Below are 15349 nucleotides of genomic sequence, written 5' to 3' on the forward strand. Positions count from 1 at the left end.
CAAGAGCAAGCTGTCCAGCTCTCCAGCTCTCATTTTATTTATTAGGGCCTTCTCTTTCTTTCTTTTGATTATTTTGGCTGTGAGTTTATCAACCTTGATCATCCTTTCGAAGAACAAACTCTTGTTTTATCAGGTCCTGTGTGTTTATTTCATTAGCTTCTGCCCTCGTAGTAATTATTTCTCTGCACCTACTGATATGGATCTCGGCTTCTTGATTTTCGAAGATAACTTAATATCATTAAGTTATTCTTTTATATAAAGGCTTATTTATTTTTTTTGTGTTAGTCTTTCGCCTGCATGTATGTCTGAACACCATATGTGTGCCTGACACCTGTGGAGTCAGAAGAGGCTGCTTATAAAATGGAGTCTCCTAGGGCAAGGCACAGCCTGAAAAACTGTTTTCTACCATATGGAGTAACTCTGAGTAGGTCATAGCTTTATCTGAACACTAAAAGTAACTTAGGGAAGAAAGGGCTTATCTGGCTTACAAGTCTGAACTTCAGTCTATTATTGGAGGGGAGGTCAAGGCAGAAACTTCAAGCACTACACCTGCAGTCAAGAGCAGAGAGAAAATAAATAAATGCACAGACCCTTGTTTGCTTGCTTTCGGCTAGCTTCCCCTTCTCTTATACTGTTCAGGGTTCTCTGCCTAGGGAATGGTGCCGCCCAAAAGGGCTGGAACTTCCTACATCAATTAACAATTAAGAGAATCCGCCCCCCCCCCAACAGATATGCCTGCAGGCCAGCATGATCTAAACACGTGCTCACTGAGACTTTCTTCCCAGGTAATTCTAGGTTGTGCCAAATTGACAGTTAAAACCACCTTTCCCTCTCATTTTCATTGCATCCCTTAGGTTTTGGCACAATGTCTTCATTACCACTCAATTCCAGGATTTTGGCTTTCTTCCTGATTTCTTGAACCATCCACTTATCCTTTGTTGGTGCTATATTTAATCCCTATGGGTTTATGCACATTCTATAGTTTCCTTTGCTGGTTTTTATTTATTATAATCAGATAGAATACAAGGAATTGGATTGGAGGGATGCTCAGCAATAAAAGGCATGAACTGAACTTCCAGAGGACCCGAGTTTGATTTCCAGAATCCATATTGGGTGGCTCACAACAGCCTGTAACTCCAGTTCTAGGGAGTACAGCTACCTCTGGCTTCTATGGGCACATGCACTCATAGGCACACACAAGCACACAGTTAAAAATAATAAAAATGAGGGGCTGGAGAGATGGCTCAGCGGTTTAAGAGCACTACCTGCTCTTCCAAAGGTCCTGAGTTCAATTCCCAGCAACCACATGGTGGCTCACAACCATCTGTAGTGAGATCTGGTGCCCTCTTCTGGCCTTCAGGCATACACACAGACAGAATATTGTATACATAATAAATAAATCAATAAATAAATATAAAAAAATAACAAAAATGAGTATTGCTAAAAAGAATATAAAGAATTATTTCAGTTTTTATATATTAGATATGACTCGTTTTGTGTCCTGATTCATGCCTATTTTAGAGGAAGTTCTGTGTGTACGCGTCACATTGTAAATTAGAAGAGGAACACCTTTTTAAAAAAAAATGAATGGAATAGCTGATTGGCTATAATTTGCTTTATTATTTTCAAAGTATAAGATATTTGAGAAATCGCTTCCTAGTTTTCTGACACATTGTCCTCTTTCTTCCCCGTGTCCCAGGACACCCTAGCTCTCTTCTCTACGGATCACCCTTCACTATCCTTCACAGATCACAAAGCAGCCCAGTATTGGGTTTCCTGAGAAAAACTAAGCGGTGCTAACGGTGAGTCAGTCCGTGGGGTGGTGGGGTCCCTCCTGAGCTGGGGCCTCCCACAAACTACGGAGCCGATATGTCCTGTCAACATTGCTGTCACCATCCGGCACACTTCATCCTAAATTAGTGGCCCAGGCCCTGCCAGTTATTGCACCTCGGTGCTTATGGGTTTCGTGTGAATTAAAACATTCAAGCGCCGTGAATGTGAAATTCAAACGCTCGCCCTGCGTGGCATTTTAATGAGACGCAACTGGGTTCAGCACATTCCATCCTTACAATTGTATGAGAGTTTCTATCAGGACTGCTCCCTTAGGCCTGGCCCATCACAGCCAAGATAAACTCTAGTTCCTGAGTGTATGGAAGGCAGGGGAGAATTGTGTCCCGGCCGATGGTGCATGGCCACAGGGCCTACCCTAGCTCTGATTAACTGGGACTGTCAGAATAATCTAGGTCCTCACAAGCTCTTGAGGAGGAAGTGGTGCGGTGATGGGAGACTAGTGAGTTTTCTCACCAGACTTTCTTTGAATCGCCACCCCCCCCCCAAATAACAACATGGAGACTTCTTATTAATTATGAAAGCTTGGTCTTAGCTTAGGCTTTTACCCAAATAGCTCTTATAACTTAATTAACTCATTTTTTTAATCTACATTCTGCCACATGGCTCAATTACTTCTACTCTGTACTGTACGTCCGATCTCTTCATGTCTCCCTGGCATCGCTGGTGTAATCCCCATGCATAGATTCCTCCTCCTCTTCTCTCTCCCCCCGGAAATCCCACCTATCTCTCCTGCTATTGGCCATCGGCTCTTTATTAAACCAATCACAGTGACCCATCTTCACACAGCGGTAACAACCATTCGGCAGCAGGAGACTGACATCCAATCTCACTGAAGATGCTCCCCACACACCTTGATCCTGCTCTTCAGTTCCTCTTCCTAATCCAAGCCACCTCTGCGGGCACTTAGAGGCTTCCCGCGGCCGCTAGGAAAAGAGGTACGGCATCCCGCCCTACAGATGCAGGAACTGAGACCTGGAAAGACAAAGTTGAAAGGTTTCCATACCCTGATAATAAGTCTCTCTGCCAAAGAAATAAAAAATCAGATCAGGCCAAATTAAAGGTCCAGGTTTAATGAGCAAAGCAATTCCCAGGTAGTGAGGGGAGTGGGGGTGGGGAAGAGAAGAAACCACTTGGCAGGGCTAGAGACCCCTTTCTTAAATACCCTTTAGGCGTGGTCTTGAGCATCTGAAGGGGAGGAGCTGCCCCTTGGCCGGCTGGAGAGGGAAGAGGAGTTCAGGCAGAGCTTCCACCCAGAAAAAAGTGACTTGTCCAAGACCAGTATCAGAAAATTAGTCAATCCTGTTCAGTCTGCTGAATGAATTTCAATTGGTTTCGCTGCTGCAGTGACAAGGCTTAAGTTAAGCACACTGTCTCACCGTGACTGCCATCCTCATGCAGGGCTCCCTTGGCTGCGGCCAAGGTGCTTCTCCAATGGGCCTCATCCGCCGCTGTGAGAAAGAGAATGGCGCTCTCCTACACCAGCACTTTACCAACTGAGTACTGCCACCAGCTAACAATTGTTACTCTTTTCAGCCGGGGGCCTTAATCATCTTTCTTTGAGTTCAAACATCAAAACATAAGCACGGGCAGTCTGAGAAAATCAGACCCAGCGCTTCCCGTGATGCTCCGGGGCCACAGAATAGAATGAGAGATAATAAAGCGCTCTAGAAATGAGGCTTGGGTAGGGGCTGACTCTCGGAACACAGGGAGTCCTGGCCTCCCCAGCGGGATCAGACCGATGCAAGTGACGCTGGTTGCTGGTCCCAGGGAGGCCAGGTTGCTGGGTCCGGTGGCGACAGAGGGCTGGTGCTCCCGTGAGGTGGGGCGTGGTCGGTACCCAGGGACTCAACATATTCTCTGTTCTCTGAGTGTATCTGGCACTCTCGCTGCTGACTTTGCCTTTTTCTCCTTGAAGAAAGCAAAGCGTCAGTGGCTGACAGCTAAGACTCCATCCTCCCCTGAAGTTGATAGGCTAGTGACTTCGAGAAAGCCTTGGTCCCCTCAAGGGGGAAAGGAGGAGACAAATGTCTTCCAAGGTCTCCTCCAGGGCTGGCATTCTGAGGCCAGCTGAGCCTAAGGCCCTGAGGGGTTCATGAGGTTGGGACCAGCCCACCATCACCCCGGGGCTACACCAAGGGTGTTGTTTCCAAGGAATACAAGGCATGGAATTGATTGATTTCTATGAACATTTACCCTGGAGAAACGATGAGGCGTGTGCAGGGCAGTAGGCAGCCCGGGGATATTGTTCCTCCTTGACAGTACCACACTTCCGCGTGGAGAAAGGTGAACCAGAAGCTAGGGGTGAGCATCCCCGCTTAACAGCTCTCCGCTGTTTACCCAAAAAATATTGTTCCATCATAAAAATTCCCAAAATAGTTCCTTGCCTGGCCAGACTGACTGGCGGGCGCCCAGCTCGGGAGCTGCGCCACGCTGGAGACACGCTCCAGGGAGGTGAAATTAGCTGGGGAAGGTCTGGAGCCACAGTTTGAAGACCACCGGGCCTGCGTATCCTGTGGGGCGGCGCACAGAGGGAGTCATAGACTCGTCTCTGGGGTCTCTCTCTGGGGACCCTCTCCTGGCAGGGACAACTTATTTTTAGCTAAGAAGGGCTGCTTTGGTTCTTTGTGGAAGGCTGGAGGTGAGACAAACGCTTTTCCCTTGCTTTTCCCTTCCGCTGGAATGCTCTCTCCCACACTGATTCTGGCTCATACCTCCTCCGGCCAGTTTCCAACTTAAATGGCAGCTCTTCAGACAACCATTCTCTCCAGAGTAGCATGAACTAGGCTTCAGGTATAGTCCGCTGGGATTCTGTCTTTTCCCTTTGGAGAACTGAGCACTGTTTGTACTTACAAATACCAATGCCAGTCTTCCCCAGACCCTATAAGGTTCTGGGGCAGGGGGCCAGAAGCCAGGACTCATGCCTCACACAGAACAGATGCTCGCAAACTGTGTGCTCCTCTGTCCAGGACCCCAGGCATCTGCCAGGACATGCCCGTCTGTGGGGACCTGGAACGATGAGAGATTAAGGAAGCATACAGAAAAAATGTCACTTTATCCCACCAACTAATCTCCCCCCAGTGCCCCTCCTAACCAGAGCAGGACCTCAAAAAGGAGTCACTGACGTTTAAGTGACAGGTTTCTTCTCACCAGGGGACCCTTCCCACAGCTGCCCAGAGGTGTCAGTCTGGGTTTCCAAGTAAGTGTGGGAAGGCACTGTGGGCGTCCTGAAAGGCCTTGCTGTTGTGTGCAGGCACACCCCCGTACCTTAAGGCAGCTCATCTTACACTGAGTGGGGTGACTTACTCTTAGCCAGCACTGGCTAGCTCGGTGACCTTCCAACATTGAGTTAAAACCATGCCTGGCAACCCAGCCTGGCAACAGCTTCCACACCACATGGGGGGGGGGGGGGTGAGGAACTGGGAGAATGAAGATGCTTCCTGGGGACAGGCTCCCTCTAAGTGGATTCTAAGACTTAAAGTATATCTTTCTATGGACCCTGGCCCTAAACTCAAGGCAACAACTTGGAATACACAATGCCATGTGCGTCTTACTTTATATAATATGTATATATGTGTACATATGCACATTCATATGTGCGATTTACTGGCCTAGAGCTCACCAGCTAGCCCAGGCTTGGGGCCCTCTTCCCCCTGCTCGTTCTTGAGTTCTGGGATTACAGGCATAGGCCATCTTGCCCAATACCCTGTTTTAATAGGGAAGTTAATGCTGAGGCAATTTCACTGGGCAGGATTTCCTTCTGTATCATATCGCTTTCCTCTTCTTAGTGCTCAGCCGTATCGTGACTTCTGTCCATGGCAAGGAAACCAGGCTGTTGAATCAAGCAGAAGAAAAACAATCCTTCATATTATACAACTCAGAAATAATCAACTACAAACTCTAAAATTGTATCTAAAATATTTAATTGGCACATAATTGCCATAGTAGTTTTGGGCCCAGTGTGCTATTTCCGCACGTATACCCGGTGGGTGCTGATAAGATCGGGGTGTTGGGCACAACCAGCACTTCCATGGCTTCTCATTTCTCTGGGATGAAGATGTTAGACATCCCTTCTGGGGGCTGGAGAGACGGCTCAGCAGCTAAGAACACTGTTGTTCTTGCAGAGGACCTGGGTTCAGATCCTAGCGCTCACATCATGGCCCATACCCATCTGTAGCTCCAGGTCCAGGGGATCCAGCATCCTCTTCTGCCCGCTGTGGTTACCATCCAAACACATGGTGCACATGCACACTTGCAGGCAAGCACTCATACACAGAAAAATAAAATAATATATACTTTTTCAAAAAATATCCTGTCTGTTAGCGCCTCTGAAATACACAATTAGCAGGCTGAGTGACATAGGCCTGTAATCCCAGCTACTCAAGAGACTAAAGCACAAGTATCACAAGTTCAAGGCCAGTTTGAGCAATTTAGTGAGACCCTGTCTCAACAGAAAAGATAAGGCTTTTGAGTGCCATGCTTGCTCAAGCCCACACCTTCTCTGTAGAGTGTATTCTATAGTTTCATTCTCATCTTTCACAAATATACAACAACAACAATAATAATAGAAGGAGAAGGAGGAGGAGGAGGAGGAGGAGGAGGAGGAGGAGGAGGAGGAGGAGGAAGGCTTCCTGGAAGCCCGAAGGCTGTCAATCAACTGGTAAATTCTGCAGTCAGGGAAGCCTGTCATTATAAGAACAGAGATTGCTTTGGATACCTCATGGCTGCTCAAGGAGATTCTGACTCAGCCACTGATGCCCAGGGAGACTTCAGTCCAGCTGCAGAAACTGCCACAGCTGTCACGGCCACTGCAAAAGTGGCTGCTTCTGTTTGAGGGGATGTCCTGCTGACAGCTCTTACTTGGGAAGCTCTGTTCATTCATAGCTGCCCCAGGCATACTGAAATGACTCCAGAGGATGACACTGGGGCATTGACAGCTTCAGCTGCTCCTCAGATGTCCCCACCATCTTGCAGGTGTCCTCAGTCAGGTCAAGAGACACACTTCCACCACCCATGATGGCTGTGACAGGCAGTCTCAGTACTAAGCTAAAAAGTTTGCAGAGAGAAGGCTGTGTGTACGTATGACTGACTAAGCCATCTTGGCACTGCAACCTGGGTTCCATTACCTCATCCCAGGTGGTTGTATTACCTACGTACAGTGTTTTAGCACAGGTAAAGTGGGCTGAGCTCTTAGAATAATACACAGATAATTTTTGCTGATTGTTGTGCATGCCTTTAATCCCAGCACTCAGAAAGCAGGCAGATCTCTATGAGTTCAAGGCCAACCTACATGGACAGTACCAGCCTAGGAACACCCAGCAGGCAGACAGCAACTGAAGAGGTCCAGAATGTGGCTGCGACCAGACTTTAAAAAACAGAGGCTGATGGAGCTAGAGGGATAACTCAGTAGTTAAGGGCACTGGTTGCTCTTCCGGAGGTCCTGAGGGTTCAATTCCCAGCACTCAAATGGTAGCTCACAGCTATCTAAAACTATAGCATCCCATGGCATCCAGTTCCCTCTTCTGCTGTGCAGACAAAACTCCATACGTATAAAACACATAGAATAAATAATGCATCTTTATTTTTCTTTTTTCTTTCTTTCTTTTTTGTTGTTGTTGTTTGAGACAGGGTTTCTTTGTGTAGCCCTAACTGTTCTGGAACTCACTTTGTAGGCCAGGCTGGCCTCAAACTCACAGAGATCTGCCTGCCTCTGCCTCCCAAATACTGGAATTAAAGGTGTACACCACCATGCCCAGCAATAAATACAGCTTTTAAAAATAAAAATAGGCCAGGCAGTGGTGGCACATGCCTTTAATCCCAGCACTCAGGAGGCAGAGGCAGACAGATCTCTGAGAGTTCGAGGTCAGCCTGATCTACAAAACCTAGTTCCAGGGCAGGATCCAAAGCTACAGAGAAACCCTGTCTCAAAAAAAATAAAATAAGCAAGCAAATAAATAAATATAATATAAATAAATAAACTGAGGCTGAGAAAGACCACAGCGTGGAGAGGGTGGGCACTGCGGATTGCTGAAAGAATGCAGAGAACAAGAGGCTGCAGCAAGCTGAGAGCCTGCAAAAGACGAAGGATGGAAAAGGAGGGACTGCAGACCCTGGCCACATGAAGAGTTCACGAAATCCCCTCTAAGCGAGTAGTCACCAAGAGCCTGTAGGAGGCCACTGCTAGCATTCACTGAAGGGACAGGGCTGCCGGCACTCAAGCCGGGAGCCATAAGGCTAATTGCTGGAGCTGCTGGCACTCACATAAGGCTAATTGCTGGAGCTGCTGGCACTCACACCTTCCAGTCACGGACACCAGTGACTATTGCCTATTTGGGATGCCCATCTGAAGAGAACAAGAAGACCTGCCATCAACTAACACTCCGGCTGAAAACTCTTTTTCCCCATTCAGACCATTCCCAGGCTCAGAGAGTTTCTTTTCCCATTGGTGAGAAAGGACCACTAGGAAGGCCGCAAGGCTTGGTGTTGAATGAATGCCAAGCAGCGAAAGGATTTCGTGCATTGACTGTCTTTTATAAGGGTTTGATTCCCTGTCTCTTCGCTTTCTTCAGTCCTCGGTGGTTTGCAGGTCGCATTTGGTGTTCTGCGGATGTGCAAAATCAGTTGTTTGGACTGAGTGTCTGAGCTTTGATCTTTGAATAGGCACACGAATATATTAACCTTAAAAGAAAACGGCCCCGCTCAGAGCCTCCTGCTCCTGAGTGCAGAGGTGCTTCCGTGCCTTGGCCAAATGGACTCCTAAGGAATTTGATAATTGCCATTCCAGTTAGAATGGCGCGTATTCACCACTCGGCAGATTCAAGACTCTGTTAAAAATGCGACTATAAATAGCACAGGTACTTCCAGAGTTCCTTGCAAATCCCCTGTACTTATGAATAGCCTGTTGTTCAAAAGCCACCCAACTACACTCCAACCAGGTTCTCCATAGTCAGTGCCCCGTTGCCGCCTTTGTGTTTATTTAACCACCTCGTTCAAGAAATAACTTAAGATGGCTTCTAAGAAATGCACGCAATCTAATGAAAACAAAGGTATAGGTAAATGAGGAGATAAAGGGGGGAAAGAAAAAAAAAAGGTGAAGAAATTTCTATTCCGAGGTTGGGAGAGTCTGTACAATAGATCAGGTTGAAGCTGTAGGTTTGAACGTGAGCTTCCTGGCAAGTTAAGGAAAAGAATGGGGGGGGGGGGGAAGGTTTAAAATGAGGCTTACATCATCCAGAAATAAACGGTAAGTGCTGAGAACGACAACAACCCCTAGAGAGAAGACCTAAGAAATGCTTTTTGCACCGGTCCTTACAAAAACAAAGCAAAGAGAAAGCAATGCTCTCACGGTAGCTGTGCTGTGACGAGGCATCCCACCGGCTGTCTCTTAAAACACCCCTCACTGGGGCTTGTGACTTCTGGACAGAGTGAGTTTATTGAAAGCATTTCCACAGGAGGTCAAAGGACAGGGTTCAGATCATCAGCTGATGTGATTCAAGGACACACTTCAGAACTGAAGTGGGGAGAGGTCTGTGACCTGAAGGGTCCCCTCGACAAGCTTCCTTTTCCCAAAGCACATTTGAAGAAGCAAGCATATAGCTGAGTTTGTGGCAGCTGTCTCTTAACCTGGGATGCCAGGTGAGCGCCACTCGGTCTGCTTCAACTTTGTCGAGGCCACAGAGAGGCTTAGTGTCCCCGTAGGCAGTGCCGGGGAGTGGCACTTTTTCTTTTCTTTCATAGAAAGTCATCATACTGAATTCATTCCTTTTCCCACTGCCCTGGTTTACTTCCTATTGGCCTGATAAACACTGCAAACAAAACAACTTGGGAAGGAAAGATTTTCTTTGGCTTACGTGTCCTGATCAGTCAATGAGTGAGCAGGAACTCAGGGGGAACTATGCAGGAACTATGTATGAGCTACACAAGATCTATGCAGGAACTACGCAGGAACTACACAGGAACTATGCAGGAGCTATGCAGGAACTATTCAAGAACTATGTAGGAACTACGCAGGAACTATGTAGGAACTACACAGGAACACTGCTTACTAGCTTGCTCTCCATCACTTATTCAACCTACTTTTTTATACAAACCAGGATCACCACTTGGGGTGACACCCACTACCCACAGTGCACTGGGCCCTCCCACATCAATCAGTCATCAAGACCATGCCCCACAGACATGTCCACAGGCCGATCTGTGAAGACAATTTCTCACTGGAGCTCCTCTCTTCTCAGATGACTCCAGTTTGTGTCAAGTTGACAAAAAGTAACCACAGACTCTTGTCATCAGGACCTTGTTGACCAGTCACAGCTTCAGTTGTCAACTTGGCATACCTACAAAGAGGGGACCTCAGTTAAGAAATGGCCTCCAGGAGCTGGAGAGATGACTCAGGTGTTAAGAACACTGGCTGTTCTTCCAGAGGACTCGGGTTCAAACCCCGGCTCCCACATGTGGCCACAACTGTCTGTAATTCCAGTTCCAGAGGATCTCTCTCTCTCTCTCTTTCTCTCTCTCTCTCATACACACACATGTGTGTATATATGTGCAGGCAAAACACCAATGCACATATAAATCATTAAAATAGAAAAGAAGGAAGGAAGGAAGGAAGGAAGGAAGGAAGGAAGGAAGGAAGGAAGGAAGGAGAGAAATTGCCTCCGTTGAATTGGCCTGTGGTCATGTCTGTGGGGCATTGTACTGCCTGTTCTGTAGAAGAAAGGTAGCTGAACACAAGACTGGAAGCAAGCAGTAAGCAGCGTTCTTCTGTGGTCTGTGCTTCAGTTCCTGCTTCCTAGCTCCTATCTTCAGTTCCTGCCTTGGCTTCCTTCCTGATAGACTGAACCCTAAGAGCCACATAAACCCTTCCCTCCCCAGACTATTTTCAGACATGTTTTTATCACAGCAACAGAAAGGTAAACTGAGACGTGGCCATATGTTGGGCTGGCTCATACTTTGCCTACAGTACTGACTTGATGTGTGTATGCATATATGTAAATATGTGTGTATATATAACTTGTATGCGTGCATGCATGCATGTATATGAGGCAGTCTTTACATAGCCCATGGTGGTGTTGAGCTCACAATCCTCCTGCCTCAGTCAGCTGCATTCTGGAACGGTATGCATAAGCCACTGTAACCCAGGCATATGCCACTGTAACCCAGGCATATGCCACTACGTCCAACTGCCTTTGGACAAGTGTAGCTCGTGCCTCATTTGACATTTTCTAGCCCCCTTTATTGCTCTAGACAAGTGGTTCCCAACCTTCCTGATGCTGCAACTCTTAAATACAGTTTCTCATGTTTTGGCGAACCCCAACCATAAAACTATTTGCGCTGCTGCCTCATAACTGTAATTTTGCTACTGTTATGAATTGTAATGTAAATAAATATCCGATATGCAGCCTATCAGAATGTTCCCCTGTAAAAGGGGTCATGACCCACAGGTTGAAAACCACTGATCTAGACCCTATATTTCCCCCTTGGCATGTTCTCCAAACCCTTCACTTCTCTACTCTCTAAATCTAGAGGGTCGACCAGATGTCCTGAAGGGTTGTGGGTGGAGGACAGGATTCATGTCTATGAAGTTGTTCTGAGTCTGGGTTCCCAGGGGATGTGGATGAAAGCAGGTCAGTCCCTAGAGCCTACAGAATGTTTCATGGGGTGAGATGGTAGCAGATGCCAGAATAATGGTGACATGTTGGTTGTGGGTGACTCCTGCTCACATCAGACACATCCTGTTTTAGTTGGGGTTTTTATTACTGTAACAAAACCCATGACCAAAGTAACTTGGGGAGGAAAGGGTTTATTTGACTTCCATCTCCACAGCATTGTTCATCACTGGAGGAAGTCAGGATAGAAACTCAAACAGGGCAGGAACCTGGTGGCAGGAGCTGATGCAGAGGCCCTGGAGGAGAGCTGCTTACTGCTCCTCATAGATTGCTCAGCCTGATTTCTTATAGAACCCAAAACCACCAGTCCAGGAGTGGCACCACCCACAATGGCTGGGCGCTCCCCCATCCCATCAATCATTAATTAAGAAACTGTGGTACGGGCTATAGGCACAGCCTGATCTTAAGGAGCCATTTTCTTAATTGAAGTTCCCTCCTCTCAGATGACTTCATCTTGTGCCAAGCTGACATAAATCCATCTGGTACACACCTCTATTAAGGTGTACAAACCACTTCTTTGTTTCCCTGTTCCCATGCATACCTAGTAACCTAGAAGGAAAATGTCTCTCCCTTCCTTCTAACTACTCATCTGTGAGCAAAATCTCAAGCTATAGCCTACTGTTAAAACAGCAGAGCTAGTGAAACCACAGATATTTAGCCATACAAAGCCATACAAATCACCTGAGCACAAGAAGACCATGACACACACAGCATCTAGAGCAGTGGTTCTCAACCTTCCTAATGCATCAACCCTTTAACAGTTGGTAACCTCCAATCACAAAATTATTTCATTAATGCGTCATAACTGTAACTTTTGCTACTGTTATAAATCGCAAGGTAAATATTTGATATGCAACCCCAAAAGGGGTTGTGACCCACGGGTTGAGAACCATTGCTCTCGACTATCTCCAAATCCCCTTCCCCAATATTAGCATGCAAGCCCATTCAAAATGATTTCTTACCTAATTTTATACTTTATGGAAGCACTGATTGTACTAAAAAAACAGTGCTTCATTTTGTCATTCCATATGGGTAGGATTTCATCTATACATTTCATCTATTCATTTATACATCTATAAATAAATTTCAGGGATTAACTAAGCCTCGGAGCCATCATATAACATTCCATTCATGAGCAAATGCATTCCTGGTTCCAATAACTGCTGGACAGTTGAACTTCCAGTATGGTATGGGAAGCCAGAAAATTCTTATTCTGTGTCTTACACACTTATATACTCAAGATGGCAAGAATTGGGAACATTGACACCTCTGAGAATAAGTAATGCCTGGGCCTCGAATACAAGGCTTTCAACAAGTGCTTGTTGGAACAAATGGACAGATTCTTTCAGAAATGGTCTCTTCCACATTCACCTAAGCTCTGGGTGTAACAAAACAATCATGACAAAATAAATAAATAGATATCCCCTTGTGTGTGCAATTGTACACACACCAAGAGATACAAGTACACACACCACACACAAAGGGTCCCAGGGTGTGGCTCAGACATTAGCACTACTTCAGCCAGGTGTGGATGCACACACCTATAATCTCCACCCTCACAAGGCTGAGGCAGGCAAATCACCAGTTCAAAGCCAGCCTGGTTACCCTGCTTGGTGTAACAGGGTCAGGTCTGAACTTGTCCTCAGGAGCACAGGGTTGTGAGGTCATTTCAGGGAAGTGACACAGATGTTAGAGAGAATTCTATCCCTTTCCTTTCCAGCTACTGAGAACATAACAACCTTTGTCAAAGAGTACTGCTCATGCAGCGTGAAGTGGTACATGTCTGTAATTCCAGCACCAAAAGTCTGAGGCAGAAGGATGACAAGTTCAAGGCCAGCCTTGCTATGTAGCAAGACACTGCTGTTTATACTTTTGAAAATACAGACATGCGATTTTTTTTAAATGCGTGTGTCTGTTTTTAATTATATTCCATGCAATGAAAGGACTATTGAGTGTTAAAATGGAAGATGAGGCCGGGCAGTGGTGGCCCACACCTTTAGTCCCAGCACTTGGAAGGGCAGAGGTGGGCAGATCTCTGTGAGTTTGAGGACAGCCTGGTTTACAGAGCGAATTCTAGGACAACCAGAGCTATACAGAGAGACCCTGTCTTGAAAAACGAAAGCAAACAAGAAAAGGAAGCTAGCTGAAGCTGAAAGCACAGTACTTTAAGGGGCAGGACTAAGATCCTGAAATTTAGTTACCTCACCTCTCTGAACTGCAGGATGAAAAGAAAGGTCAAGCCAGCCAGATTCATGGGGCAGACCCCTTCTAAGTCAGTGTGCAGCACTGTGTCCCTTCAGCCAGTCCAGAGTCACTCTAGGTTGTCACGGTGTCCACCAATCCCAACTAAGAACCTCTGCCGTGTTTCTAAGGCCAGAAGTGTCCCCTGCCCCCACGAAGACACACGTGAGCAGGCTCTCCCCTCCTCCTTGACCTCAGCGCCCATAAAGACTACTGCGCGCATGCTCTCTCCTCCTCTTGACGCTAACACTTGGCTACCTCCTGCACACACGGTCTCACAGGCTGCTGAGCATAAACAGTGACGTTAGGACCCTGAAGGTATGAGGAAATAGCTGATGGTTTCATAACACAAAGCAGAGCTCTTGGCAAGTGTGTCCAAACCACATAGCGAGGCCAGGGAGCATGCTGACACCACGTAGGAGGAGCCAAGGGAATTACCACAGACTCAGCGCTCCCTTTGCCCACCTGCTCTCTCGAGAGGCGCTCCTGGAGCCCAGACCACAAGCCTGGGTGGGCTGAGGATGAGTTTGGCCTCCTGAGTCCACCCTCTGAGAACAGGTGGCCTCTGAGAATATTTACCAGCTGTCGCCTTAGACACACAACACAGTAACACAGGCCCCTGAATAGAAATGAGGGTGGGGTGGGAGTTGGGTGGGGTGGTCTGGAACTAGAGTAGGGCTTCCAGATGCCTGTGTTACATTTTATGATTCTAACAAGTTCTACATGGCTTTCTACCACGGGTATCTAGAGGCTCAGCTAGGCTATGCTAAGAACTCGGAAATGGGTCCCGCCCCGGTCTGAATGCATTATTCTGCCTCCAGATTCTAATCCCAAGAGGTCAGGGGCTTTGTCTGTCTGCCTAATCTGTGTGGGTGTGGCTTCATAGTCACTAGTCACAGGTCTTCAGTATGTGTGTATCACACGCTTGTTAATTGTCAAAAAAAAATGAGGGAAAAGGGATCTATTTTAAATAAATAATGAAGGGGATTGGAATAAGGCTGGATGGTGGATCTGCCTAGGGACAGCACCACCCACAGTGGGTTGTGCCCTTACACATCAATCAACAACAACAACAACAACAATAACAAAATGCCCCATGGATGTACGCACAGGCCAGTCCTAGCAACCTCAAGGCCCTGAATTCTATTCCTAGTATAAAAAAAATACACATCACAGAAGCAAAGAAAAAAGGGGAAAGGAAGAAAGAACAAAGGAAGAAAAAGAAGATTGGAAGGTTGATTGGTTCAAACCAAGGAGGGAAAGAGCCCTCCCCAACCCCCACATGTTGGATCAAAGCTGGACAGTGAGCATTCACCCCAGAAACTTTGGTCTCGTGAGCCAGTCTAAGCTGTTTTTGGTCCCCAAAACTTAGTGCATTCTCAACATCAGACAGACAGGCCATGGGCTTTGGGGATGTACTGTGTAAAACGACCTACAAAGACTCATACAGGAAAGGAGCCTGCCCTTGGCTAAGAAACGGGACCCTGAACTCGAGTTCTCCTTGAGGCCTCTGGTCTCACTCCATTCTCCATCCCTGAACCTGGAAGGAGGAGTCGGAGGAGAGCAAGGCAAACAAACCCCCCAGAACTGCAGCC

At 46.9% G+C, this 15349-nt stretch overlaps 1 long non-coding RNA gene across 2 annotated transcripts; it reads right to left on the reverse strand.

Annotated features, from left to right (window-relative positions):
* Positions 1-1662: 1662 nt before the first annotated feature.
* Positions 1663-13975, reverse strand: LOC119819678. 2 transcript variants are annotated; one of them, XR_005286296.1, is made up of 3 exons: positions 13720-13973; positions 3014-5680; positions 1663-2823 (listed from the first exon to the last, which is right to left on the reverse strand). It is a non-coding gene; the product is annotated as an uncharacterized LOC119819678 (long non-coding RNA). The 2 variants fall into 2 exon arrangements; XR_005286295.2 differs by lacking the exon at positions 1663-2823 and having other exon boundaries at positions 2906-5680; positions 13720-13975.
* Between the last annotated feature and the right edge of the window lie 1374 nt (positions 13976-15349).

Source organism: Arvicola amphibius, chromosome 7, assembly GCF_903992535.2.
Source record: "Arvicola amphibius chromosome 7, mArvAmp1.2, whole genome shotgun sequence".
Lineage (NCBI taxonomy): Eukaryota > Metazoa > Chordata > Mammalia > Rodentia > Cricetidae > Arvicola > Arvicola amphibius.